The sequence below is a fragment of the Pseudophryne corroboree genome, chromosome 2 (genome assembly GCF_028390025.1).
Source record: "Pseudophryne corroboree isolate aPseCor3 chromosome 2, aPseCor3.hap2, whole genome shotgun sequence".
Taxonomy (NCBI): domain Eukaryota; kingdom Metazoa; phylum Chordata; class Amphibia; order Anura; family Myobatrachidae; genus Pseudophryne; species Pseudophryne corroboree.
The window spans coordinates 317,765,877-317,774,067 of record NC_086445.1 but is presented as its reverse complement, the minus strand read 5'-3'; the positions used below and the strand labels follow the sequence as shown (position 1 = coordinate 317,774,067).

At 43.6% G+C, this 8,191-nt stretch overlaps 1 long non-coding RNA gene across 1 annotated transcript; it reads right to left on the bottom strand.

The window, feature by feature from the left end:
• Positions 1-5,966: 5,966 nt before the first annotated feature.
• LOC135050766 (uncharacterized) lies at positions 5,967-7,759 on the bottom strand. Its single transcript, XR_010241799.1, has 3 exons — positions 7,677-7,759; positions 7,345-7,366; positions 5,967-6,337 (listed from the first exon to the last, which is right to left on the bottom strand). It is a non-coding gene; the product is annotated as an uncharacterized LOC135050766 (long non-coding RNA).
• Between the last annotated feature and the right edge of the window lie 432 nt (positions 7,760-8,191).

Here is an 8,191-nt window from a genome sequence, read left to right as displayed (position 1 = left end):
AACGTGGTTCCGGTATCCACCGTTAATTCAGAGGCAACTAGAGACTTGATTGAGGTACTGTGTCCCCGGTACCAAATACCATCTAGGTTCCATTTCTCTAGGCAGGCGATACCGAAAATGTACACAGACATCAGAAAAAGAGTCACCAGTGTCCTAAAAAATGCAGTTGTACACATTGTCCACTTAACCACGGACATGTGGACAAGTGGAGCAGGGCAGACTCAGGACTATATGACTGTGACAGCCCACTGGGTAGATGTATTGCCTCCCGCAGCAAGAACAGCAGCGGCGGCACCAGTAGCAGCATCTCGCGAACGCCAACTCATTCCTAGGCAGGCTACGCTTTGTATCACCGCTTTCCAGAAGAGGCACACAGCTGACAACCTCTTACGGAAACTGAGGAACATCATCGCAGAATGGCTTACCCCAATTGGACTCTCCTGGGGATTTGTGACATCGGACAACGCCACCAATATTGTGCGTGCATTACATCTGGGCAAATTCCAGCACGTCCCATGTTTTGCACATACATTGAATTTGGTGGTGCAGAATTATTTAAAAAAACGACAGGGGCGTGCAAGAGATGCTGTCGGTGGCCCGAAGAATTGCGGGCCACTTTCGGCATACAGCCACCGCGTACCGAAGACTGGAGCACCAGCAAACATTCCTGAACCTGCCCTGCCATCATCTGAAGCAAGAGGTGGTAACGAGGTGGAATTCAACCCTCTATATGCTTCAGAGGATGGAGGAGCAGCAAAAGGCCATTCAAGCCTATACATCTACCCACGATATAGGCAAAGGAGGGGGAATGCACCTGACTCAAGCGCAGTGGAGAATGATTTCAACGTTGTGCAAGGTTCTGCAACCCTTTGAACTTGCCACACGTGAAGTCAGTTCAGACACTGCCAGCCTGAGTCAGGTCATTCCCCTCATCAGGCTTTTGCAGAAGAAGCTGGAGATATTGAAGGAGGAGCTAAAACAGAGCGATTCCGCTAGGCATGTGGGACTTGTGGATGGAGCCCTTCATTCGCTTAACCAGGATTCACGGGTGGTCAATCTTTTGAAATCAGAGCACTACATTTTGGCCACCGTGCTCGATCCTAGATTTAAAACCTACGTTGTATCTCTCTTTCCGGCAGACACAAGTCTGCAGAGGTTCAAAGACCTGCTGGTGATAAAATTGTCAAGTCAAGCGGAATGTGACCCGTCAACAACTCCTCCTTCACATTCTCCCGCAACTGGGGGTGCGAGGAAAAGGCTAAGAATTCCGAGCCCACCCACTGGCGGTGATGCAGGGCAGTCTGGAGCGAGTGCTGACATCTGGTCCGGACTGAAGGACCTGCCAACGATTACTGACATGTCGTCTACTGTCACTGCATATGATTCTGTCACCATTGAAAGAATGGTGGAGTAATATATGAATGACCTCATCCAAGTAGGCACGTCAGACAGTCCGTACGTATACTGGCAGGAAAAAGAGGCAATTTGGAGGCCCTTGCACAAACTGGCTTTATTCTACCTAAGTTGCCCTCCCTCCAGTGTGTACTCCGAAAGAGTGTTTAGTGCAGCCGCTCACCTTGTCAGCAATCGGCGTACGAGGTTACTTCCAGAAAATGTGGAGAAGATGATGTTCATCAAAATGAATTATAATCAATTCCTCCGTGGAGACATTCACCAGCAGCAATTACCTCCAGAAAGTACACAGGGACCTGAGATGGTGGATTCCAGTGGGGACGAATTAATAATCTGTGAGGAGGGGGATGTACACAGTGAAAGGGGTGAGGAATCGGAGGATGATGATGAGGTGGACATCTTGCCTCTGTAGAGCCAGTTTGTGCAATGAGAGATTGATTGCTTCTTTTTTTGGTGGGGGCCCAAACCAACCAGTCATTTCAGTCACAGTCGTGTGGCAGACCCTGTCGCTGAAATGATGGGTTGGTTAAAGTGTGCATGTCCTGTTTATACAACATAAGGGTGGGTGGGAGGGCCCAAGGACAATTCCATCTTGCACCTCTTTTTTCTTTCATTTTTCTTTGCATCATGTGCTGTTTGGGGACAATTTTTTTGAAGTGCCATCCTGCCTGACACTGCAGTGCCACTCCTAGATGGGCCAGGTGTTTGTGTCGGCCACTTGGGTCGCTTAGCTTAGCCATCCAGCGACCTCGGTGCAAATTTTAGGACTAAAAATAATATTGTGAGGTGTGAGGTGTTCAGAATAGACTGAAAATGAGTGGAAATTATGGTTATTGAGGTTAATAATACTATGGGATCAAAATAACCCCCAAATTCTATGATTTAAGCTGTTTTTGAGGGTTTTTTGTAAAAAAAAACCGAATCCAAAACACACCCGAATCCGACAAAAAATTTTCAGGGAGGTTTTGCCAAAACGCGTCCGAATCCAAAACACGGCCGCGGAACCGAATCCAAAATCAAAACACAAAACCCGAAAAATGTCCGGTGCACATCACTAGTATTTTCTGTGCCTCCTTTGTGGTTTGAGTACAGTATTCTGACAATCAGGATGCCAATGGTCAGATTACAGACTAGAGATGTGCAGCGGGCATTTTTCATGTTTTATGTTTTGGTTTTGGATTCGGTTCCATGGTCGTGTTTTGGATTCGGACGTGTTTTGGCAAAACCACCATTTCGGATTTTTGTCCTGTTCGGAGGCGTTTTGGATTTGGGTGTTTTTTTTCAAAGCACCCTCAAAAACAGCTTAAATCATAGAATTTGTGGGTAATGTTGATCCTATAGTATTATTAACCTCAATAACCATAATTTCCACTCATTTCCAGTTTATTCTGAACACCTGAAAAAAATATAAAAAACATCGCGCTATAGAATATATACATGTAAATATATCAATACAACAATAAAAATAAGGTTTGAAAAAATGGCTGTGAAGTTGTCAGAAATGAGGTCGGGAGACTATTTATAAACAATAATAAAATACCTTTTATTTTATACCAAATAATCCACCATGTGGAAAGTAAAAATAAAACATATATATAATTTTAAGAAAGCATCAGTTGGTTAATATATTCTAGAGTACATAATTGACTGTTATAACAACTCTAATGTAAAAGCTGTAATATAATTAAATTGATACTAGAGTGTCCTTTTAAGAAACAATGTGTATCAATAGTTGCAATCCTTTGCACGATCCACACAAGTATAGCTATTGGCTTTAAATGCCGGCGTCCCAGCCACAATAATTAGTTCAAAGTGGGCTGGAGATAACCGCCTGTAACTTTCACAAATGTGATTGAAGTCGTCCCTCCTTTCCCGGTGGTGAGGCTATCACAGCCCCGGGCGTGATGTAGCGTATGTCCGTATAACGGATAAGGTCAAGGGACTCACCGATCTCTCCCGCTGAGGTATTTCTGCCGTCTCCCCTCTCCCGGTGGTGAGGCCATCACCGCCCCGGGCGATGTGATCCGAGGGTTCGTGAATGTTGCCCGCAGGAATTATTATTGGCCCTCATTCCGAGTTGATCGCTAAGTTTTTCGTTCGCACAACCTATTAGTAAAGTTGCGTTAATGTAGTAATTTTGCGAACATCCGCCCCCAACGTATTTTTGCTCATTCGCACGCATTATTACACAAAGTGGGCGTACGCCAAATGACATCGCAGCAATGCAAAAACATCGCAGCAATGCGAACCCATCGCATTAACACATACTTATTCGTAAAAATACTAGGTAGTCGTAGATTTACACATTTATCAGTTAAAGTGCTCACTTTTGCGGAGAAACGCACCACATTGTTTTTTTTTACTATTAAGTGGAATAACACCTTCCAATTAAAAGTCCACAAGCCCTCCTCAATTACAAATCCAATTAGTGACTGAATTGTAATGTTCATGATCAATTAAGTATTTTATAAATACCTGAAGAACACTTTGTAGCCATAAAAGAACCTATTTCTATTTACATGTTTAATATAAATATAGATGTTTGCAATGTGCTTGGTCTAATGTGTTTTGTGTATTTATTAAAGTAGAGTTTTTGTATGTGAATGAAGGTTTTTGCATGTTTATTTAGCCAATAACATGTTTGTTTTAGATTTTTAAAATAACTTACGTTAGCTGTATGAAATGTTTAATGTAAGAAATGTTTGTTCTGCAATCTGCTGTTCCTTTATTGCATTATTAAATAATAAACACCCGCTTAAGTATAATAATTTTCTTTTATTTTTTTTTAAAGATTTTTAGAAATGTTAAGATAATTTTTGGTTTTAAAAAACATAAAAAAATTAAAAAATTTTTTCCATATCATCTAGCAGACCCAGCAAGGCCTGGAGATGTCGCCTCATGTTTCCCACAATCTCCCGCAACGATGTGGGATCTCCAACGGCAACATCTGAAATTAAAAGATAACATAAACATTACTAACTTACTCACATTGCTTATTATACAAGCAAGGCACAAAGCACGGGTTCACTACGGCTGGCCGGCGGTCGGGCTCCCGGCGACCAGCATCCCGGCGCCGGGAGCCCGACCGCCGGCTTACCGACAGCTTGGCGAGCGCAAATGAGCCCCTTGCGGGCTCGCTGCGCTCGCCACGCTACGGGCACGGTGGCGCGCTACGCGCGCCACACTATTTTATTCTCCCTCTATGGGGGTCGTGGACCCCCACGAGGGAAAATAATTGTCGGTATGCCGGCTGTCGGGCTCCCGGCGCCGGTATACTGAGCGCCGGGAGCCCGACCGCCGGCAAACAGAAGACCACCCCAAAGCACACTTTAATGCAGGCATGTCCAAACTGCATCCCTCAAGCTGGTGTGAAACTACATATACCAGCATGCGTTAACTCAGTTTTGGGGCCAGGGAATGCCAAACCTGTGTCAGGGCATGCTGGGATGTGTAGTTTCTCTACAGTTGCAGTTGCGCAGTTTGGACAGGCATGCTTAATGGCAAAGTTTATACATCATGGCTGTTTTATGGTACAATCATTAGCAGAAAAACACACAAGCCTGCTCAGGCTTTTTTGGATACTTTTTACAGTATTCTAGACCATGGGCTACATTTACTACTATGTGAGTTCATTTTAAGATGGAGCGTTGCCCATAGCAAACAAGCCAAAATAAGATGATTATCTTGTAGAAGTGGTTCCCCAATTGTAAAGTTTATTTGTATTGGTTGCTATGGGCGACATCCCATGTTAAAGATAACTACCATCTTCGTCACTGTTACACCATGTTGGCATTCATTCACATCTGGAGTGTTTTTTTAATATTTTTAAGGGGTTTGGTGCTGCATCATCACACTGCATATCAACATCTTCAGAAGGCCAACATATCCTAGCATTCCCACACTCCCTGAAAGCTGCCCTTACTAAATAATTGCAAACAGGTTTGACTTTAACAAATAGTCATTTTGTGAGTGTAACTTTCACAACACAAATCACTGTGTCATTAGGCTGCATAACAAAGTGAAGCATGTGTTTTGTAAGTGCAAATATTAAGACAACACAGGCACAAGTGTAAAAGACCAACAACATACTAAACTCCACTCAGGTCTAACTGTTTCCCAGAAAAAAACCCACATATAAACCCTGTTGTCCTGGCAACCCTGGCTACCTAATGAGTGTCAACCTAGAGTGGACACACAAAACATTGCACACATAAACACTGTACATATAATGACACTCACAAATATGTAAATGCAACATGTACACCATGAAGAAAAACACAAATTTTTGTCCTTGGTACAAGATTTCAAACAGTACAACACTGCATGTTTTGTCATTGTAAGTGTAAGTAGGTAATCATTTAAAAAAAAAAAAAAAAAAAAAACTTACTTTCCACGGCAACATGAACACTCCCTGAACTGGCTTCAGGGGCTTCCTCTGCCCATTCACTGGGTGGGGATGTTGGCTGGATGGGTGAAGGCGGCTGGATGGGGGAAGGAGGAGGGATTGGGGAAGGAGGAGGGATTGGGGAAGGAGGCTTGATGGGGGAAGGAGGCTGGATTGGTGCTGGAATTTCAGAGGGGGGGTCTGATTGAGAGGGCGAGGGGGGCGGAGAGAAAGTTAAGCCAATAGAGGGTGAGGGGGGCAGAGATGGTGATTTAGAAGTTGAAGGAGAAGGGGTATGGGAAGGAGGAGAAGGGGTCCCAGAAAGAGATGGAGAGGTGTGGTGAGAAGGGGAGTGTAAAGTGGTGTGGGCCAGGGAAGCTGAGGGGGACTGGGAAGATGAGGGGGACTGGGAAGATGAGGGGGACTGGGAAGATGAGGGGGACTGGGAAGGGGAGGGGGAGTGAGAAGGGGAGGGGGAGTGAGAAGGGGAGGGGGACTGGGAAGGGGAAGGGGGCGGAGAGGTCTGCCGTTGTTGTTGTCCTATAATGATATTTTTGACAACATTTAGTTTACATGTGAAATTACATAGTAAACAATTTCAATTTTCAATGTTCTGTTCCATTTAAAATACAGTGTTTTTTAGAAATGAAAATCAAACATGTATAAATCCTATTCATGTTGGCCACAGCAAACAAAATGAGTCATAACTTTTACTTTGAAGCTCATTCCGTAATCTAGTCCATTGAGTCATATTGATTGGTCTAGGCAACATCACCAGATCACTATTCAAGGCACCTTATTATATAGGCAGCAATGATCAAGTATTTGGGAACAGTTTCCTGGCTGGTTATTAATTCTTGAAAACATGCACTTGTTTGGTGACAGTTTGCTACAGTCAGTACTGTTTGCCCTAACCACACACACTGTCCTATTTTGTAAAAAAACACACTCAGCGTTGCAATTAGCCTACCACTTAGTGTAAATTTGCACAGTGTTTGCTAATATTCTTATGTAATGTAACTTACGTCGTGTATGCATAGAACGTATTTGCTGGCGGATCTCCGCCAACAGCTCGGGAGTCCTCCTGTGGAGATCACTCCATCTCCTCTCAAGTTGAATGATTGACCGCCTGCTGCGGACGCGAGTCCGCAGCAGGCGGCGGACCTCCGCGTAGGCCTCGCGCTTCACCCGATTTGGGATGAAGCGCCCAACGCGGCCTACGCGGCGGTCCATCACCGCAACCAGGACGCGGAGCTCACGCCTGGTGAACGGTGCAGCACGCATCTTGGCAATGGCGTTTTCCTTATTTGGGCATATATTTATAGCGTCTGTTAGCATGTGATTGGTCATAAATCTGTTGTCATTTCTAATAACTTTATTGATCTTTGCAATGCTGTGAAGAGCAGTGTTATTTCGCACGAGCGGAAAAACGCATCCGCAGAAGTAAATTTTTGCATAAAAAAAAACCAAAAAAAAAAAACCATAACACAAACAGACACAGAGACACACAGTTTTGAATAAAATTGTAAACATATCTGTGTACTCACCACAGTTTGTGTGATCATTCAGCTGGACAGTCACAAAGTGGGCAACATTCAATTTCATTTGTTTTTGTGTTTGTTTAAATAATCAAGATTTTAGGATATAAAACAAATAAGGACACTATTTAGCCACATCACATTATATTTTGTACTAATCTCAAATTGTAAGCTTAACGTGTTAACGGATTTTTACTTTTTTAAAAATGACAAATAAACAAAAAATCCAAAACCATTACACAATGACCTTACAATCTCAAACAAAATGTCAACATTACAAACAAAACATAAGCATACTGTGCTTTGTTTTTTAACATAAAAATAATATAAAAACACTATACCTGAAATATTCGGCAACAATCCTTGCCCTCACTTGGCTCCCCCTCCGTGTAACACTCCCACCACCGAAGTGTCGAACAACCCCTGGCACCTCATCAGGCAATTCCTCTGCCTGAGGAAGCTCTACACTACTCCTTACCGCGATATTATGTAGTATTGCGCACAGGACCACTATTTTACTTGCCATCTCCGGCGAATACATGATGTCGCCACCAGTGCGGTGGAGCACACGAAACCGCCCTTTAAGGACACCAATTGTGCGCTCCACCAGCTGCCTAGTGGCAGTAAGCGCGGAGTTAAATGCCATCTGTGGTCCTGGCCTGGGATTACGGTAAGGAGTCATGAGCCAGGGGGTGCAAGGATATCCACGGTCTCCTGTTTGAGGAAAAACCTTAAATTAAAAAGAGTATATTATAAAATTTCATTTATTTTTAAGATAAAAAATATCTTCAAACTCACCCAATAACCACATGTCTGCTCGTTGACTTGCTCTTAATCTCTGCCATATCCCTGATTG